This window comes from Lissotriton helveticus, chromosome 7, assembly GCF_964261635.1.
Source record: "Lissotriton helveticus chromosome 7, aLisHel1.1, whole genome shotgun sequence".
In the NCBI taxonomy this organism is placed as follows: Eukaryota; Metazoa; Chordata; class Amphibia; order Caudata; family Salamandridae; genus Lissotriton; species Lissotriton helveticus.
In genome coordinates this window covers 515,161,968-515,183,713 of record NC_136068.1, presented here as the reverse complement: position 1 = coordinate 515,183,713, position 21,746 = coordinate 515,161,968, and positions in this window count along the sequence as shown.

Sequence of the window (21,746 nt, the reverse complement as noted above, 5' to 3'; positions counted from 1 at the left end):
GGTACTGCTACGCAAAATTTTCCAGATCCAGTCTGACGCCTGGGGGTTATTCTAAGGTAAGGAATCTAAATAACGTGTTTCTTTCAGATGTGGCAGTTTATTTACAGTTTTATTGTTATGCCCTTGTAGGTATTAAAGCAGAAACAGAGGAGCATATGTGGAGGAAGGTAAGAGTGTAGTATGTAATTTGTACCACTAATGTGCATTTTATTGTGTTAATTTGTGAATATGTTAATGTTTTTTATAATATGCATGCGTAAACTATGAAATTTGCATGCATATTGTGTGTTTTGTTATGTTATTTCACCATTGCGCTTTATATTGCTTAATAATATTCATGATGTTTATAATTGAATGTACTAATGTTGATGTTAACCTTGGGCTGGGCGTTACCGATGTGAGTAGAAATGAGGATGGAGCGCAGACAAGAGTAGCGACAGGGGCGGAACGCATGGCAATGTAGGTAAGAGCGTTTTTAAAATATTGTTTCTACCGTGTGTTGCTTTTCTGTGAGTGGTTCACATGGTATTGGTATAAAATGTAATATTGTGACTATTTATTTACAGTATTAATGCTATGTACCCCCATTAAACCGGAACCAAGACGAGGGAGGAGTGCATGGACAGAAAGGTAAGAGCGCGGTATTTTTTCTGTTTTTTTTGTGGTGTGCTGCGAATATGTTTTTTATAATATGTGCCATTTCCTATTTGTAATGTGTATGCTTAATGTGTGTTTTGTAATGTTATTTTTGCAAATGTGCTTTATGTGTTGTAATAATATGTTCACTGTTTAATATGGAATCGGCTAAGGTTGATGTTAACTTTGCGATGCTTATTATTTTGTGAGCAGAGACCAGGAAGGAGCGCAAAATGGAGGTGAAATAGGGGAGGAGCGCATGGAGAGGAAGGTAAGAGCGTTTTTTGAGTATTAGCTGTACTGTGTGTTGCTAATTTATAACAGTTTTAAATGTTATTGGTATAAAACTTATTTATGCTATAATTTTTAGGTCTCGCTGAAGCAATGCGTAAGCATTGTTTTCGGCGAGATTATAGTAAGCTGCTTTCAAAAGTCTACGCACTGCGGATCGCATACAGTTCATGTGAGCCAGGCGCGTGCACGCGAATTCGCTCCTCCTACCCCTCCCACAAAGCAAGACAAGAACATCAAAGCGACCGCGGCCGCTCTGATTCCATTTGCCACCAGCCACTTCACGCGCTCCGCAGGTCATAAACAGGACCATCTGCTTGTGAATCGGAATGCTGGCATGGTTGCCCAGCCCCCCTCCCAGCGCTGCCTTTCCTTTGCCATTCTTATCTATGCTGAAGGTGTTTTTTTTAGGGGACTTGTTTGCATGTTCTGATGTGGCTGAGTGGGAAACAAATCGTTTCTCTTTTATTGCAGTAGCAACATTACAAATATGTGTTCCTGCTATCCTCGAGAGTTGGAAATTACGTAAAACATGCCATTTCTGTGTGAAGGGCGGTGGTTAGGCTTCGACTCTAGATTTCTTTTCCATGGTTTCTTACAACATTAGCAGTTTAACAGTAGCACTCTACCACCCTCACCCTACCGCCCTCACTCTACCACTCTACCGCCCTCACTCTACCGCCCTCACTGTACCACTCTACCGCCCCACTCTACCACTCTACCGCCCTCACTCTACCACTCTACGGCCCTCACTCTCCCGCCCTCATTCAACCACTCTACCGCCCTCACTCTACCGCCCTCACAATACCACTCTACTGTCCTCACTCTACCACCCTCACTTTACCACTCTGCTGCCCTCACGCCCTCACTCTACCACCCTCACTCTACCGCCATCATGCCCTCACTCTACCGCCCTCACTCTACTGCCCTCACGCTACCGCCCTCACAATAACGCCCTCATGCTTCCGCCCTCACGCTACCGTCCTCACTCTTCCACTCTACCGCTGTCACTCTACCGCCCTCACTCTACCGCTCTACCACCCTCAATCTACTGCCCTCACTCTACCACTCTACCGCCCTCTCTACCGCCCTCACTCTACCACTCTACCGCTCTCACTCTACCGCCCTCACTCTACCACTCTACAGCCCTCATTCTACCGCCCTCACTCTACCACTCTACCGCCCTCACTCTACCACTCTAGCGCCCTCACTCTACTGCCCTCACTCTACCACTCTACAGCCCTCACTCTACCACTCTACCGCCCTTAAGCCCTCACTCTACCGCCCTCACTCTACCACTCTACCGCCCTCACGCCCTCACTCTACCACCCTCACTCTACCACTCTACCACTCTAGTGCCCTCAAGCCCTCACGCCCTCACTCTACCACCCTGACTCTACCACTCTACCACCCTCACGTCCTCACTCTACTGCCCTTACTTTACCGCCCTCACGCCCTCACTCTACCGCACTCACTCTACCACTCTACCGCACTAACGCCCTCACTCTACCGCCCTCACTCTACCATCATGTCTAATTTATGCTCTTTTTTCTGCACACTCGTGTCCTCTTGTTTGTTCTCTCTAGCATCACCCTCATCACACTCTCCTAATGAGTCTTCCTTCTCCCGCATGTGACCCTACTTGCACCCTCTCGGATCCATCTTCATTCTTTTCTGCTCTTCACTGTTTCCACCACACACTCCACTTCTTTGTGTCTCCTTTCTGCCCTATTTCCTACTTAACTTTTCATCCTTTCTCCTTTAATCCCATTTCCACCTTATCACAACCCCTTCGAGCACTGTTATCTTAACATTTGTGTTTCTCTCTGTCTTATGATGTCTGCCCTGCCACCATTTACTTCGGACCCTCACCCTCACACCTCCTCACCCTCACACACCATCACACCCTCACACACCCTCACATACCCTCACTCGCCTCACACCCTCACACACCCTCAATCCACCATCACCACTCTACCGCCCTCACTCTACCGCCCTCACTCTACCACTCTACTGCCCTCTCTACTGCCCTCACTCTACCACTCTACCGCCCTCACGCCCTCACTCTACTGCCCTCACTCTACCACTCTACCACCCTCACTCTACCACCCTCACTCTACCAATCTACCGCCCTCTTGCCCGCACTCTACCGCCCTCACTCTACCACTCTACCACCCTCACTGTACCGCCCTCACTCTTCCACTCTCACTCTACCGCCCTCACGCCCTCACTCTACCACTCTACTGCCCTCACGCCCTCACTCTACCACTCTACCACCCTCGTGCCCTCACTCTCCCACTCTACCGCCCTCACTCTTCTACTCTACCGCCCTCACGCCCTCACTCTACTGGCCTCACTCTACCACTATACCGCCCTCACGCCCTCACTCTACTGCCCTCACTCTACCACTCTACCACCCTCATGCCCTCACTCTACCGCACTCACACTACCACTCTCACACCCTCACTCTACCGCACTCACTCTACCACTCTACCGTCCTCACACCCTCACTCTACCGCCCTCACTCTACCATCATGTCTAATTTACTCTCTTTTTTCTGCACACTCGTGTCCTCTTGTTTGTTCTCTCTAGCATCACCCTCATCACACTCTCCTAACGAGTCTTCCTTCTCCCGCATGTGACCCTACTTGCACCATTTCGGATCCATCTTGATTCTTTTCTGCTTTTCCCTGTTTCTGCCACACACTCTACTCCTTTGTGTCTCCTTTCTGCCCTCTTTCCTACTTAACTTTTCATCCTTTCTCCTTTAATTCCATTTCCACCTTTCACAACCCCTTCGAGCACTGTTATCTTAACATTTGTGTTTCTCTCTGTCTTATGATGTCTGCCCTGCCACCATTTACTTCAGACCCTCACCCTCACACCTCCTCACCCTCACACACCATCATACCCTCACACACCCTCACATACCCTCACTCGCCTCACACCCTCACACACCCTCACTCACCCTCACCACTCTACCGCCCTCACTCTACTGCCCTCACTCTACCACTCTACTGCCCTCTCTACTGCCCTCACTCTACCACTCTACCGCCCTCACGCCCTCACTCTACTGCCCTCACTCTACCACTCTACCACCCTCACTCTACCACCCTCACTCTACCACTCTACCACTCTACTGCCCTCACTGTACCACCCTCACTCTACCACTCTCACTCTACCACCCTCACGCCCTCACTCTACCGCCCTCACTCTACCACTCTACTGCCCTCATGCCCTCACTCTACCACTCTACCACCCTCGCGCCCTCACTCTCCCACTCTACCGCCCTCCCTCTACCGCCCTCACTCTACCACTGTTATCTCAACATTTGTGTTTCTCTCTGTCTTATGATGTCTGCCCTGCCACCATTTACTTTGGACCCTCACCCTCACACCCTCACACCTCCTCACCCTCACACACCCTCACATACCCTCACACACCCTCACTCACCCTCACCCACCCTCACACAGCCTCACTCACCCTAACACCCTCACCCTCACACCCTCACCCTCACACACCCTCACCCTCACATACCCTCACCCCCTCACCCTCACACACCCTCACATACCCTCACCCCCTCACCCCCTCACCCTCACAACCCTCTCACCCTCACTCACTCTCACACACCCTCACCCTCACCCTTACACACCCCCACCCTCACACACCCTCACACCCTCACACCCCCTCACCTTCAGACCCCCTCACCCTCTCATCCCCTCACCCTCACACCCCCTCACCCTCACATCCCCTCACCCTCACATCCCCTCACCATTCCTCACAACTCCTCACCCTCACACACCCCCTCACCTTCACTCACCCTCTCACCCACCCTCTCACCCTCACACACCCTTTCACCTTCACACACCCTCTCACCCTCACACACCCTCTCACCCACCCTCACCCACCCTCACCTTCACACCCCCTCACCCTCACCCTCACACACACCCTCACCCTCACACACCCTCACCCCCCACAACCCCTCACCCTCACACCCCCACCCTCACACCCTCACCCTCCTACACCCCCTCACCCTCACACCCCCTCACCCTCACACCCCCACACCCTCACACACCCTCTCACCCTCACCCACCCTCACACAGCCTCACTCACCCTAACACCCTCACCCTCACACCCTCACCCTCACACCCCCTCACCCTCACATACCCTCACCCCCTCACCCTCACACACCCTCACATACCCTCACACCCTCACCCCCTCACCCTCACAACCCTCTCACCCTCACTCACTCTCACACACCCTCACCCTCACACATCCTCACCCTTACACACCCCCACCCTCACACACCCTCACACCCTCACACCCCCTCACCTTCAGACCCCCTCACCCTCTCACCCCCTCACCCTCTCACCCCCTCACCCTCACATCCCCTCACCCTCACATCCCCTCACCATTCCTCACAACTCCTCACCCTCACACACCCCCTCACCTTCACTCACCCTCTCACCCACCCTCTCACCCTCACACACCCTTTCACCTTCACACACCCTCTCACCCTCACACACCCCCTCACCCACCCTCACCTTCACACCCCCTCACCCTCACCCTCACACACCCTCACCCCCCACAACCCCTCACCCTCACACCCCCACCCTCACACCCTCACCCTCCTACACCCCCTCACCCTCACACCCCCTCACCCTCACACCCCCACACCCTCACACACCCTCTCACCCTCACACACCCTCTCACCCTCACACCCCCTCTCACCCACACACCCCCTCACCCTCACACCGCCTCACCCTCACATCCCCTCACCCTGACATCCCCTCACCCTGACATCCCCTCACCCTCACCCTCACCCCCTCGCCCCCCCACCTTCACCCTCACCTTCACACCCCCTCACCCTCACACACCACCTCACCCTCACTCACCCTCTCACCCACCCTCACCCACCCTCACACACCCTCTCATCCTCACACACCCGTTCACCCTCACACACCCTCTCACCCTCACACACCCTCTCACCCACCCTCACCCTCACCCTCAAGTCAAGTCAAGTCAAAATTTGTATAGCGCGCTACTCACCCAGAGGGTCTCAAGGCGCTTAAGGGAGAGGAGTTCGCTACTGATCGAACAGCCAGGTTTTGAGTTGCTTTCTGAAGGAGAGGTGGTTCTGTGTAAGACGGAGGTGGGTGGGGAGGGAGTTCCAGGTCTTGGCCGCCAAGTAGGAGAAGGATCTTCCTCCCATGGTGGCTCTTCGGATGCGAGGAATCGCGGCGAGGACTTGGTTGGATGATCGTAATTGGCGAGTGGGGGTGTAAAAGGTCAGGCGAGTGTTGAGGTATCTGGGTCCTAGTTCGTGGAGTGCCTTGTGTGCATGGGTGAGGAGACGGAACGTGATTCTCTTGTTGACGGGGAGCCAGTGCAGGTCTCTCAGGTGACCGGATATGTGGTTGTGGCGAGGTAAGTCTAGGATGAGTTGAGCGGAGGCGTTCTGAATGCGTTGAAGTCTTTTCTGCAATTTGGCTGTGGTTCCGGCGTAGAGGGTGTTTCCGTAGTCCAGTCGGCTGGTGACAAGTGCTTGGGTGACCGTCTTCCTTGTTTCGGTGGGGATCCATCGGAAGATCTTTCGGAGCATGCGTAGGATGTTAAAACATGAGGATGAGACGGCGTTGACTTGTCTGGTCATCGAGAGGGAGGAGTCTAGGATGAATCCCAGGTTGGGAGCATGGTCCGTTGGTTTGGGTGCACTGCCTAGGGCCGGGGGCCACCATGAGTCGTCCCAGGCAGAGGGGGATGATCCTAGGATGAGGACTTCCGTCTTGTCTGACTTCAGTTTAAGGTGGCTGTTCTTCATCCACTTGGCTACGTCTTTCATCCCTTCGTGTAGGTTGGTTTTGGCGGTGGTTGGGTCTTTGGTGAGGGAGAGGATCAGCTGGGTGTCGTCTGCGTAGGAGATGATGTTGAGGTTATGTTGGCGTGCGATGGATGCGAGGGGGCTCATGTAGACGTTGAAGAGGGTGGGGCTGAGCGATGATCCTTGTAGAACGCCACATATGACTTCGGTGGCCTCTGATCTGAAAGGGGGGAGGTGGACTCTCTGGGTTCTTCCGGCGAGGAACGAGATGATCCAATCCAATGCCTTATCTTGTATCCCGACGTCCCTGAGGCGTTGTACAAGGGTGCGGTGGCAGACCGTGTCGAACGCTGCGGAGAGGTCCAGGAGGATGAGGGCCGCTGTTTCCCCGTTGTCGAGCAGAGTCCGGATGTCGTCTGTGGCTGCGATGAGGGCGGTCTTGGTGCTGTGGTTGGCTCGGAAGCCGGACTGTGAGGGGTCGAGGGAATCGTTAGACTCGAGGAAGGCGGCGAGCTGATTGTTGACGGTCTTCTCTATGACTTTGGCGGGGAACGGGAGGAGCGAGATGGGGCAGTAGTTCTTAAGTTCGGTGGGGTCTGCTGTAGGTTTCTTCAGGAGGGCGCTGAGTTCGGCATGTTTCCAACTTTCCGGGAAGGTAGCGGTGTTGAAGGAGCAGTTGATGATGTCCCGGAGATGGGGTGCGGTGACGGAGTCGGTCTTGTTGAAGATGTGATGGGGGCATGGGTCGGTTGGTGATCCGGAGTGGATGGAGCTCATCAAGCGGATGGTGTCTTCAGTGCTGATCGGGGTCCAGGCGTGAAGAGTGGTGGTGAGGGGTTTCGGTTCAGTGGTGAGGGGAGTGTACTGGTCGCCAAAGCTGTTATGAATGTCTGCGATCTTGCTGTGGAAGAACGAACCTAGAGAGTCGCAGAGGTCTTGAGAGGGAGTGATGTCGTTGTTGCCGGCGCTGGGATTGGTGAGCTCTTTGACAATGCTGAAGAGTTCCTTACTGTTGTGGGCGTTGTTGTCTAGTCGATCCTTGAATGCTGATTTCTTGGTGGTGCGGATCAGCTGGTGGTGTTTGCGGGTGGCGTTCTTGAGGGCGGTCATGTTGTCTGTGGTTGGGTTTCTTCGCCAGGCTTTCTCGAGGGTGCGAGTTCTTGAGGTCGTTGGTGAACCAGGAGGCTTTTTTGCTTCCTGGCTTGTTGGGATGGTTTTTCAAGGGTGCTAGTATGTTAGCGCATTGGGTGATCCACTGTGCGAGATTGATGGCTGCTTGATTTGGGTCCGTTGATATGGCGGGAAGGTTTCGGTTCAGAGATGTGGTGAGCTGGTCGGTGGTGATTTTGTTCCAGTTTCTGCGGGGAATTTGTTGCGGGTGGTGGTGGGTCGTGGTCTTTCTGAAGCTAAAGTGGACGCAGCTGTGGTCTGTCCAGTGGAGTCCCGTGGTGTGATTGAAGGAGATGTGCTTGCTGGAGGAGAAGATTGGGTCGAGCGTGTGTCCGGCGTAGTGGGTGGGGGTGTTCACCAGTTGTTTGAGTCCAAGATTGGCGAGGTTATCCAGCAGGGTGGTGGTGTTGTTGTCGTTGTTGTTTTCCAGGTGGAAGTTGAGGTCCCCTAGGAGAATGTAGTCATCGGAGGGGAGGGCGTGTGGGCTGACAAAGTCAGCGATGTCTTCGCTGAATTGTGTGCGGGGTCCTGGGGGTCTGTAAATGAGGGTGCCTCTGAGTGTGGTCTTGGGGTGGGTGTGTATCTGGAAGTGGAGGTGTTCGGTGGCTATGGGGCTGTCGTCGCAGTTGGTCGAGATGCGGATGGTGTTCTTGTGGACAATGGCGATACCTCCTCCTGTTTGGTTGATGCGGTCCCTTCGGATGATCTTGTATCCGTCCGGGATGGCTATGGCGATGTCGGGTGCTGATGAGGCGTTCATCCAGGGTTCCATGAGAAAGGCGACGTCCGGCGATGTGGTGTCGAGTAGGTTCCATAGTTCAATGGCGTGTCTGTGGACCGAGCGGGTGTTGAGCAGGATGCACTTCAGGTGGTTGTTGTTGGAGCTCTGTTTGGCGTTTGTGGTTCTAATGTGGGTCCTGATGCAGCAGAACTTGCAGGATTGGCAGGTGAAGGGTCCATGGGTGCTTCCTGGGGCGGCTCGGTGGCAGTCGCGTAGGTGGCCGGTGTTGAGTGCGGTAAGGGTTGCGGCGTCGTAAGTTCGGCGGGTGGGATGGCCTTTGCGGAGTCCAGGGGGTCTGGCGCTGGGTGCGGTCCAGGCGCGGACGGGCGTTAATGGGCTTATCTTTGGCGCGCCCGCTGCGCGTGAACGCTGCGCGTGTGCGATTCTGCCATAAGTGGAGAGTGGAGGGGGCGGAGCGAGGGAGGAGCAGCTGGGAGGCGGGAGCGGGGTGACGAGGTCCGGGGATGCTCGAGGGAACGGGGGTGGGGCCGCGGGGGAGCAGCGGCAGGGAGCGGGGAGGGTTAGGAGCACAAAAACAATGCAGGCGAGATCGGGGCCACAAGTAAGGCAATACAGTAAGGCAATACGATACCAGGCTCTAATGGGGCACAATCAGGAATACAGTAAGGCAATACGATACCAGGCTCTATTGGGGCACAATCAGGAATACAGTAAGGCAATACGATACCAGGCTGGCGATTGCAGGTGAGATCGGCACAAGGAAAGGCCAAGGAGGCACAAGGAAGGCCAAGGAGCGGGTGGAGTGACCGTTTCTGACTAGGTCAGGACGGTCACAGCTCTTCACGTCGCGGGACTTCCTTTTTGTTTATCAGTGGGAGGGAGGAGCAGCTGGGAGGCGGGAGCGGGGTGGCGAGGTCCGGGGATGCTCGAGGGAATGGGGGTGGGGCCGCGGGGGAGCAGCGGCAGGGAGCGGGGAGGGTTAAGAGCACAAAAACAATGCAGGCGAGATCGGGGCCACAAGTAAGGCAATACCGTAAGGCAATACGATACCAGGCTCTGATGGGGCACAATCAGGAATACAGTAAGGCAATACGATACCAGGCTCTATTGGGGCACAATCAGGAATACAGTAAGGCAATACGATACCAGGCTGGCGATTGCAGGCGAGATCGGCACAAGGAAAGTCCAAGGAGACACAAGGAAGGCCAAGGAGCGGGTGGAGCGACCGTTTCTGACTAGGTCAGGATGGTCACCTCACACCCCCTCACCCTCACACCCCCTCACCCTCACACACCCTCACACCCTCACCCTCACACCCCCCTCACCCTCACACCCCCTCACCCTCACACACCTCACCCTCACACCCCCACACCCCTCACCCTAACCCTCTCACCCCCTCACCCTCACACCCCCTCACTCTCACACCCACTCACCCTCACCCTCCCACACCCTCACCCTCACATCCCCTCACCGTTTCTCACAACCCCTCACCCTCACACCCCCCTCACCTTCACTCACCCTCTCACCCACCCTCTCACTCTCACACACCCTTTCACCTTCACACACCCTCTCACCCTCACACACCCTCTCACCCACCCTCACCCACCCTCACCCTCACACCCCCTCACACACCCTCACCCTCACACACCCTCACCCCCTCACCCTCACACACCCCCTCACCCTCACACCCCCTCACCCTCACCCCCCCACAACCCCTCACCCTCACATCATCACCCTCACACACCCCCTCACCCTCACACACCCTCTCACCCTCACACACCCTCCCACCCTCACACCCCTCTCCCTCACACCCCCTCACCCTCACATCCCCTCACCCTGACATCCCCTCACCCTGACATCCCCTCACCTTCACCCTCGCACCCTCACCCCCCTCACCTTCACCCTTACCCCCCCTCACCCTCACACACACCCTCACCCTCAATCACCCTCTCACCCACCCTCTCACCCTCACACACCCTCTCACCCTCACACACCAGTTCACCCTCACACACCCTCTAACCCACCCTCACCCTCACACCCCCTCACCCTCACACCCCCTCACACCCTCACCCTCACACACCCCTCACCCTCACACTCCTCACCCTCACCCCCTCACACCCCCACACCCCCTCACCCTCAACCCCTCACACCCTCACCCTCACACCCCCTCACTCACACCCACTCACCCTCACCCTCCCACACCCTCACCCTCTCACCCTCACACACCCTCTCACCCTCACACATCCTCTCACCCTCACACACCCGCTCACCCTCACACACCCGCTCACCCTCACCCACCCCCCTCACCCTCACACCCCCTCACCCTCACCCTCACACCCCTCACCCCCTCACACCCCCTCACCCACATACCCTCACCCTCACACCCCCTCACCCTCACACACCCTCACATCCTCTCACCCACCCTCACTCACCCTAACACCCTCACCCTCACACACCCTCACCGTCACACCCCTTCACCCCCCTCACCCTCACACCCTCACACACCCTCACCCACACACCCTCACCCTCTCACACCCTCACCCTCACCCCCCTCACCCTCACACCCCCAAACCTTCACACACCCTCTCACTCACCATCACTCACCCTCACACCCTCACCCTCACACACCCTCACCCTCACACCCCCTCATACACCCTCACCCTCACACCCCCTCGCCCTCACACCTACTCACCCTCACTCACCCTCACACACCCTCACCAGCAAAGCATAACAAAACGACACCTGGTTCAAATATGTTCTCTCAATGTTTCAAGCTTTATTACAAATGTAACAAAAAGATGTTCATATTTCACTTCCGTTCTTGGATTTTCATCACAATGAAATACACTGAACATAATCTTCACAAAAGTTATTTACAAAAGTTTAAGCTATTGCCATTATGAATTACAAATACTTTTATTTAAGTATTAATTATTAAAAAAATTAAAAGCCATTGTTATAATATCAATACATGTAAGTCACGTAAATAGAACACATATTGCATTACAAAATGCTATAGGTGTCACATTTGCGAAAGTTATAACTATTGGCATTGTAAATGACAAAGCTATTAATTTCGCTATTTTCAAAAACAAAACATAAATAAAAAATGTGTCATTTACAATACCAATAGCTCAAACGTTCCTAATGCGAGACCTATTGCATTGCAAATGCTTGTTACAGTTTTATAGTTATGCCACACTACTGAGTGGAGCAGAGACGAAGGAGGAGCGTATGAAGAGGAAGGTAAAGGCGTAGTATGTCATTTGTATGCATATTGTGCATGTAATTTGCTACTGTTGCTGCTTACTTTGTGATGCTTGTTACCGATGTGAGCAGAGACCAGGAAGGAGTGTGGACGGCAGTACAGACAGGGGAGGAGCGCCTGGAGAGGAAGGTAGGAGTATTCCCTAGATATTGTTTGTAGTTTTTTTGCTATTTGATACATTTTGTAAATGTTATTGGTATAATACATATTGTTTTATAAATAGTATTATTGTTAAGCGCCCCCCCATGAATTGGAGTAGCAACGTAGCAACGAGGGAGGAGCGCATAAAGAGGAAGGTAACAGCGTAATATGTAATTCCTATGCGTAGTGTGCATTTTTTTGTGTTATGCTCTGAATATGTTTATGTTTTGTAAAAATATGCGCGCTTTTCTTTTATTTGCATACGTATTGTGTGTTCTGGTATGTTCTTTAACGAATGTGCAGTAGCGGCTCGCACAGGGAGTGCTGTGAGACATTGGGGCGGAGCGAGGAGGAGCAGGGTGGAGGGTAATAAACTAAAATAGGACCCCCATGTGGCACTAAAACAAATGCCACCATTGTAGGGGTGGCCCACTCTCATGCGGGACCGCCCAGGCGCCGACAATGCGCCTCGATATGCCTGGCGGCTCTTTGGCTTTCTCTAGAAACTGCCCCACAAAGCAACTGCTCCCCCAACGTTGGAGCGGCCTGCTGCCAGCCGGGGCCGCTCGCCAACTGAGCACTCACCGGGACAGGCAATTTCTGGCTTCGCCCGGTCATATTGCGGCTGCCGCGGGGCTCTACTCACCAACACGGGAGCCCCACTTTCCTCTGGCAGCCTTCCCACATTCCCCTCAATTTCCTCGGGGCTCGCGGTGGGGGCAGGCACCAACAATGTGCCTCGCGACCCCTCTGCCTCATTCTCCACAACAGTTGCTGAACGCGGGGTTTCCCCATGGTCACGGGAGCCCGCTCGGCATCGGTGGACTCCTCACTCGCGGGGCTTCCCTTCCTTCACGGAAGCCCCACCCACGGGAAACGCCACCTTGCTTGCCTTCCGGGTCGCGCTGGGCAGCGGTCCGGAAGAGATTTCCTTTAGCGGCTCGGGCCGCGGCGGTAGAAAGCAGGTTGGGCACCCGCCATCGAGGAAACCATGAAAATAGCGGAATAAGCGGGGTTGGCACCTGCTGCTCTGTCCTAACACAGCCACAATTTACCATAAAGCAGGGTTGGCACCAGCTCCAACAGCATCGCCGGAGAAATCCCTCACACCAGGATTCCCTCGAAAAAGGGCGGCAGCACAGCACTGCGCAGCCCACGCTCTTTTCAGACTAGAGCCAGGGGCTTGCAAAAGTAAAAGTCCAGAGCTCCAAAGGCACTAGGAGCTCCAAGAAGATCCTTAAAGATAAAGGGGCCATGATGGGCACAGGGAGGTCAGCACACAGGGCCCTCCAGCAGTGAGGCAAGCCCCCATGGCAGTTCCTCCTGGGCCCCAGCAGCAGCAAGCCCCCATGAGTACAGGAACAAGAAGTGAACATTTTCATGGGGTCACAGCCCCAATATTTATATTAGCAAATCCCTTTGTGTCACAGCACAGGGCTTGGGGATATCAGTCACAACTGGTTTAGAGGGACTTTGGAGCACTTTGTTTTCGAAGCGCCTCTTCCCCTTTGTCAGGTGGGGGCTCAGTGATCAGACACACCACCGGGGGCGGATCCAGCATTGTACAGCCTATTCAGAGTCAGGGGATTTCTCCGCCCACCACTCTCAGCCCAGGTGTCCAATTCAGCCTAGCTGACACCCTGCCTCTCCTGGAGCCACCCACACCTCTCAGCTCCAGTCAATCACAAGCCAGACATGCAATTCACATCAGGCAGGCAGACACAGAGCACACAGAAACTTCTAAAAGTGGCATTTCTCCATCATTCACCATAAATCTACGTACACCATTGCGCAGCATTTATCCGCACAAGTTCATACATACTAAACTCGACCCTGCACTCCTCTCATACCAGGAATTACCATGGACACACTTTTCCTCCATGCATTCCTATGGGAGGGCAGGCCAATCTCACCACATGCACTCAGAGAGCACATGCACTTTACACTGGGCCACAGTGCTAAAGTGCCCAGAGGCCTAAAACCACTACCACCATGTCAGAGCTTAAGGTAAAAAGTTCAGCGGTGAACCTGCCAAAAAGGGGCAAGTTCAACAAGGAGGAAAGACATACAAAGAGGGGGAGAAACAATGGTAGGAAGAATGATAGAGTTGCTAATAAAATTAACCCCCTTAGCAAAGAGCGTAAAAAGAATTGCGTATTTTATGTATAGCAGTTTATTGTGTTTTATGCACAGATTGTGTGGTGTATATTGCAGTAAACGAATAGCAGAGATGGGTTGCTGGGGCATTATGTTTATAAAGATGTCTCGAGAGTACAGGGTTATGATTCATTGGAGTGAAATTGTATTGCATGGCAAAAAACTAATTAAATGAAGGAGCTAGTTAAAGCAGGGGGATGGTTGAATATAAAGTAGGTATCAATTGTTCAGCAGGTGCAGTGGCAGTGAGAAACAGAGTTTTTATGAGCCCAGTGGTCCCCATGTAATGTTGTTTTTGGTGTGTCATTTTAAGTAAGAGTGCCAATTGAGCTTGCTTGCTTTGGTCCTTTGCTACCTTGGCTATGTTCCTTATAGTGCCGGGATAGCATATAGTGAGCAGTGGTGGAGACAGTGGGCAGCGGGATGCTATGGAGTGATTAGCCCAGTGCATATGTTGCTATATAAAGCAGTGAGGCAGTTTCTGAGTATAAATGTGATAAAATTGCCCCCTTTAATTTCAGTGAATTTAAAATCAGCATTTCATGAATTAAGAATGTGTATAATGGCACACACCGGCCTAAATTAAGCCCCCTTTTTTGTTTGCGGTTTGGCTATTGTTTTTTATAAAGGTCAATTTAAAAAAGTTAGTAATTTGTGTTGTATTTATTTGTAGGAATAACGCCTTGAAAACAGATATTTTAAATAAGATGTCCATAAAAAGGAAGCAAAGGTAAATAAAGTGTACTAGGAAGAGCTTATTTGGTTAGTGAGTGAGGGGCACTGTGTTTGCGTGCTGCTACCTTTTTTTTTTTTAAAGACCTTTATTATTCAACATGCATGATACACAGCATTCAGCTTACAACCCAGCCGGGCCAGCTGCGAGCAAGGAGTATTGCATTAAGCGTATCAGAGTAACACAGCCTTAAGGCCGACAACCCTGGGGTTCGGCAGTGTATGTCAGTTGGCTACAATACTTCACAGTCATACAATCATTCGGTGTTGTGAAAGTACGGATCTATAGGGTGTTTTTCGTTTTGTATGTGTACTTAAAGTTACAGTGTTAAGCTGGCACTCATTAGCGTCTTCAGGTGAGGCAGAGCCCACTATGACACGTGTGAAGCGCAAGAAAGAGTGTCGGTTAATTTCGTCTTTCAAGCGGGCGTGGTGCTATATGATTGAGGGGTGAGGCTGCTCAGCGTTCAAGTGTGTTGGTGAGCGTGTATCCGCGTAGCTCATCCACCTTGATGAGAGTGTCTGGCATCTGTGTGGGCACTCAGGTGAAAAAACACCTAGGCCATGGCAGCTATTTCCTAAGGCTTCATGTTGTAGTGAGTGCATTGATCAATTTGCATGGACTTGGTCCAAAGGGAGATAGGACCAGAAGGCCAATAAACTACAAAACAGTAACACAAGAAATACAAACAAGCATTTGCAATGCAATAGGTCTCGCATTTACGCAAGTTTGAGCTATTGGCATTGTAAATGGCAATGCCTTTTATTTATGTTTTGGTTTTTAAAACATAAATAAAAGGCATTGTCATTTACCATGCTAATAGCTTAAATGCTAGACCTGTTGCATTGCAAATGTCATGTTATGTTATATTGATTTTTATAGCGCACAGCTGCCCCAGCAAAGGGGCGTCCCGGCGCTTTTGAACAGGCAGATAACAAACACAACACCGCACAGACTACGGGCAGGAGCAAGAAGGGAGAGAATTAAGAATCTTTAGGGAACAAATGCGTTTTGATGGCCGTCCTAAATGCGAGCAGATTGTCAAGTGCACGGATATGGGACGGAAGCGAGTTCCAAAGTTTAGCCGCATGACCCGGAAGGACCGGCCTCAGCTCTACACAACTTAAAACGAGGCACTGCCACCAAGTTTTGATCGGCGGATCTCAAAGCGCGAGAGGGAACATAAGGTATGAGCAGATCCTCAAGAATCTGAGGGGAGGACAACTTGAAGATCTTAAAGGACAGACACAGAGTTTTAAAATCGATCCTCTGCGCCATAGGCAGCCAATGAAGAGACCGAATAGTTGCACTCGCAGAGCAGGACCTCGGAAGCCCCCACCAGTGCTCTGGCCGCAGCATTTTGGATACGCTGCATCCGGGCGATTTCCGCCCGGTTCGCCCCCAACAGGAGCGAACTGGCGTAATCAAGCCGAGACAAAATGGTGGCCTGGATAACCAACTGCCTGGTAGAGGCGTCGAAGATCTTCAGAATAGGTCTGAGTCCTCGAAGAATCCCGAGCAAGTGGCTGCAACTTTTTTAGTATGACCGTAGAAAGTGAGGGCAGAGTCTAGCCAGACCCCTAAGTTTTTTACCTCCAATACCGGGGTAGGCGTAACACCTAACTCGGGGGGCCACCATTCATCACTTCACATGTCCCAATGTTTACCCACAACCAGTATCTCAGTCTTTTAAGCGTTCAACTGAAGTCATCCAGTCAGCCACCGCCAAGAGCCCTGCTCTGAACCTGGGGGCCTCAAGGTCTGGCTTCCCACTCAGCACAACCGCCAGCTGCGTATCGTCAGTGTAGGAAACGATGGTCATATCCCACTGCTTGGCGACCGCAGCCAACGGGTGAACATAAAGGTTGAAAAGTGTGGGACTTAAAGCCGACCCCTGAGGCACACCCAGTTCTAAAGGGTAGAAATTGGACTCAAAGGGCGGAGTGGCGACCCGGAATGAGCGATCAGTCAAGAAAGACTGGAACCATTTTAGTGCCAGGCCACAGACACAAATGCTTGTTTTGTATGTAAGAAGGGGCACATCAGAATTCGTGATGTGCTAGGCTTCAGACAAACTACTATTATAAACAAAGGCCTTTCACTTATGCGTGCACTGCAAGCTTCTCTTCTACACCCTCTCCGCCATTTTGAAGTGTATGAATGGTAAGTTCATACCAGGTTTTCGACACAGATTAATCCGATGTCACTTCACGAACACCAAAAAGAGGGTGCGGTAAGGATGCACAGTCCTCATTGCAGAGATCTGCAAACAGCTAAAAGCGCACAATATTACATGTGTACACTTGTTTAACATGTAACTATATAGCATAGCTCAGTCAACTAAACAAGATGTCAAATGCATTCTGCCCGAGTTATAGGCTAAAGCCATAGGCGAAGGCCTGTAAGGAGTGAGAATGCTTACGGTTACAAGAACACGTCACCCACTGTGAGCACGAGGTTTTAAATTGAAAAGAGCAAGAAACTACAGCTTCTGCCTACAGTAAGTCACCCTCTCCCAAACCAAGGTCTTCAAAGAAGCTCCCTGCTTTCCAATGTGCTAATATAAATTACCATTTACGGGGATGTGAGGGGGGCAATAAATGTAACAGAAGCTGTTTACATATATAAGTGTGCAGTCCATTGGAGCAGAACTTGCAACCTCCACAGAGATTCCACCAAACATGAAGAGACTGGTGTAACCGGAATGAAGCAATCAAAACACTCGGCCTTATTAATTGTACATATGGGAACTATTTGGGAAAAAATGCAGACGCCAACCTGCAGCAACCCAGCTCGGGTCACAAAGAAATATGCCAGGCTAAGAGAACATATTACGGTGAGCAAGCGGATACTTGTGACCAATATGGAATGGCAGCGGTCAGTGAACGTGTAGTGCTGTTAGTGCTCATTATTAATGCAGCTTGCAGTGTGTTATCACTGCGGTAGACACAGCTGTGCGGTTACAGTAGCACGCCACTCCTAGTTAGTGCTGTGATGGTAGTGTTCACTGTTTATGTATAAATGGCAGCTGTTAGAGTGTTGGCAGTGTCCACTATTGACCCCTGAGATAGAACGTAGAGCAGATAGGTAGTAGGCGGTAGGAGGCAGCAGGGCCAAGTGAGGTAGGTAAAAGTAGCTGCTGGCAGCATTAGTTCCCTGGCTGTCCTGCTCTATGAATCGATCTACACTGGATCCCAGACTTGAAGCGCAAACTGGAGAGCTGCGTGGGGCCAGGCACCTCCTGGATTAGCAGTTGGAGCAGGACATTATATTTGGAAACGGGTGTGGAGCGACAGAAAGTGGGAGGGATGGGAGAGAAAACAGCCAGAGGGAAAAAAAAGCATTGGCATAGCCAATAGGTTTCGCTTTTGGGACCTTATAAGTATTTAGCTATGCAGCACAAAATCCTTGGTGCAACAAAATCACCTGTTGCATGGCTAAACACTTATAAGGTACAAGGTTTAGCCATGCAACAGCTGATGTTGTTGCACCAAGGATATTGTGCTGCAAAACTAAATACTTATAAGGTCCTAAAGGCGAGACCTATTGGCTATGCCAATGCTTGTTTAGTAGGGTCGTTCAGTTGTACATAATGTCTTTTTGGTATATGTAGAGCAAGAAAAATGCTTATAACACTTTTTCATTATAACTTTGAACATGCTCCACAGCAGCCATGCTGCTCTTCAACACAGCTTAAAAACATTGGCAAATGCAATAGCTTTCGTAAAACACCTATAAGGTCCCAAAGGCGAGACCTATTGGCTATGCCAATGCTTGTTTAACCCACTGTCATCTTTGTGCATGCCTTGCCCGTTTCGAGTTTCTTTTTAACAAAGCTTCTGAATGTTTTCGCTTTTTTTTTTAGTGCGCGTTGGGCTTGCCAAAAACATCACATTTTGAGCCCAGCTATACTGTTTGCGTCTCAGAAAAGGAGCCAGCGGTCATGCCGTTGCTGTAAAGGTGTTAGCCAATGAAAGAACGCTTGCGGTTCAAACCTCGTTTTCTAACCTAATCAACCTGTCATAGTTGAGCTAGTGCGCTGTCATTGAGGGTAGAAACAAACTTTTTTTTAAATAACAAGAACATGTGCTGCAGGGGATAGAAGTGCTGAGAGCAATCGCTGCAGGACTTATTGGCCTTATATGGAGCGGTAAATAAGAAAAATACATTTATATTTGAACCAATTCCTGTCTTTTCTAAAGCGAACCAACCCGGTAGCAAATAGCATCTGCGAGACTCTCCAAAATATTGAAGAAGACATTTTTTTTTTTTTAAAGAGCTGCGAGGGGTGTGGAAGAGCAGGTTGAGGGAACTGGAGGCAGGGAGGAATAGGGAGTGGGCCAGGCGGAGTTACAGGTGAGCTTTAGGCTGAAGGCAGGGGAATAACCATTATCTAAAAAAAAAAAGCCAGTGTGGGCAGAAAAAAATAGTGGTGCGGGGAAAGAAGGAGCAGTATGGAGTGTGTGTGAGGGAATATTGGAGGGCAGAAGCAGCAGACAAGAAAGAGATCATGTGGGGAAAGGAGGAAGCAGCATAGAGCGCACAAGAGGCAGTGCTTGAGAGGGCAGGAGCATAAGGAGGGAGAGAGCGACCACGGAGGTGGAGCAGGCTCGGGTCACGGAAATAGTGGTGCGGGGAAAGAAGGAGCAGCATGGAGTGTGTCTGAGAGAATATTGGAGGGCAGAAGCAGCAGACAAGAAAGAGGTCATATGGGGAAAGGAGGAAGCAGCATAAAGCGCACAAGGGGCAGTGCTTGAGAGGGCAGCAGCATAAGGAGGGAGAGAGCGACCACGGAGGCGGAGCAGGCTCGGGTCGCGGACGCGGAAGGTGAAGCAGAATCTTCCGGGGCAGTCAGGATGAGGTAGAAGCAGAGACAGACATGGGAGCTGGCGGACCGGCACTAAGGAGGCCAGGGAAACCAGTAACAATAGTTTTTTTAACTAAAAGGTGGGGGTTAAATGCTGTTTACGAGGAAGCTGAGTGCTGAAAGCAAAAGAAACAAGTTAAAAAAAAAAAACACTGGGAGGGGGGAGGAGAAACACGAGAGACGGCCTGCGGCCGTCAAAGTGAAAGTACGGCCGGCATTGCTGTGGGGAGGGGGGAGGAGAAATGCGGGGGGCCTTTGAAGTGAAGCTTCACTTGTGTGTGAGAGGTGTGGGAGGAGTGCTGCTCGGCTGAGCCAGAGCGCACGCTGGGGGAAGCTTGTGGGGCGGAGCTGCTGGGAAACAGATGGCTGGCGATTTGATGCTGTGCACGCTCATTTTAGGTCAATGCGATTGCGCATTGACCTAAAAGCGCACGGGCACAGCACCAAATCGCCAGCTAGTTAAACCTCTGTTTAAGCCCCTTTCTATCTCGCTCTCGCTCAATGCGCATGCGCATTGAGATAGGTCGCTCGACCTAACAAAAAAACGGGGGGAAACGAGTGGCACAGGAGGCAGAAAGGTCCCATGAAAGGGCAGACAGGTCACAAAAAACTCGGGGAAACGAGTGGCACAGAGGCAGAAAGGTCCCAAGAAAGGGCAGAAAGGTCACAGAAATGTAGGGGCAGCTAAGCAACAGAAGGCAAAACGAGCAGAGAGACACGGGGGCCACGAGGGGAGCAGAAGGAAAAACCGGACAGAGAGACACGGGGCAGCGAGGGAGAGAACGGACACAGGCCATGCTGTGCGGAGGGGGAGCGACCTACCTGGAAGGGTCAAGGGTTGCCTTGGTGATAGCCTGGGTATGGGCCAGTAAGAAAATGAGTGCTTATAATGCAGCTGACTGGTTTGATGCATTGTTCTGTCAACTGTTTCTTTTAAGAGTCATGGTTAAAACTAAACAAAACAGTTTAATAAAATTTCTAGTTGAGGCGCCTGGAAATCACTCAAAAAAGCCTAATAGATCACACCAATAAAGTGCATACGCATGCGGTCATTATCATGAGCCTGCGACATACCACAAGCACGCCTTCAAGTCTTGCTTTTTCTGCCCCTGGATTACGCTTCATACATTGTTAGCCGATGGAGGGTGTGATGAGACTTACTCTGATGGCTGTCTAATGCACCAGTGCATTATTCTCATTACCATCCCAAACGGGAAAAGGCTAGCAAAGGGATACTGAGCAGCAGCCAAATGGAAAGGGAAGGTTGCTTGTAGATTTACTAAGATAGAAAGTGATACAACACCCCCTGGACAATGTAGACTTGGGCCAAAAGGTTTACTGGAGGGATAGCAGCTCTGCAGAAGTTATGAACAATCATATTTCTTATTTCTCTTCAGTTGTATGGTACATTAAATAAATGATTAGTAATGGTTCACATATGAACTTGTTGCATACATTTTTATCCATGTAAACAAAGCATGCTTCACCTCTCCTAGATGTAAACATTTTAAGACACTCAGATCCTCGTGTAAAAGAGTTATCTGCATTATGCACACTGAACAACCTAGACTTTAAAAAAAAACATTGAACCAAAATAAACAAATACCACTCATACAGTACAGAACATATTGTTTCCCGTGAGATTCACCTTTCTCCTGCTGTCCTTCACCCGTTGGATGCAGTCAGTTTAAATCAGGCTTGAGGTCTCACAGGTGTTCCAGAAGCCTTCATGCATCACATGATTGCCCAGCAGGCTGAAGATAAACCGTGTATCTTTAACCCCTTTGCTATTGTCCATCCAGAGTGTTTTCATTCCTGCTTTGCTTCGAGTCTGTCTTCATCCCTACGAGCACTGTACTTTCCAGTTCTTCTTTCTGTATGTAAACACCTTTTAGATTATGTACCTGCGCGTCGCTCTCT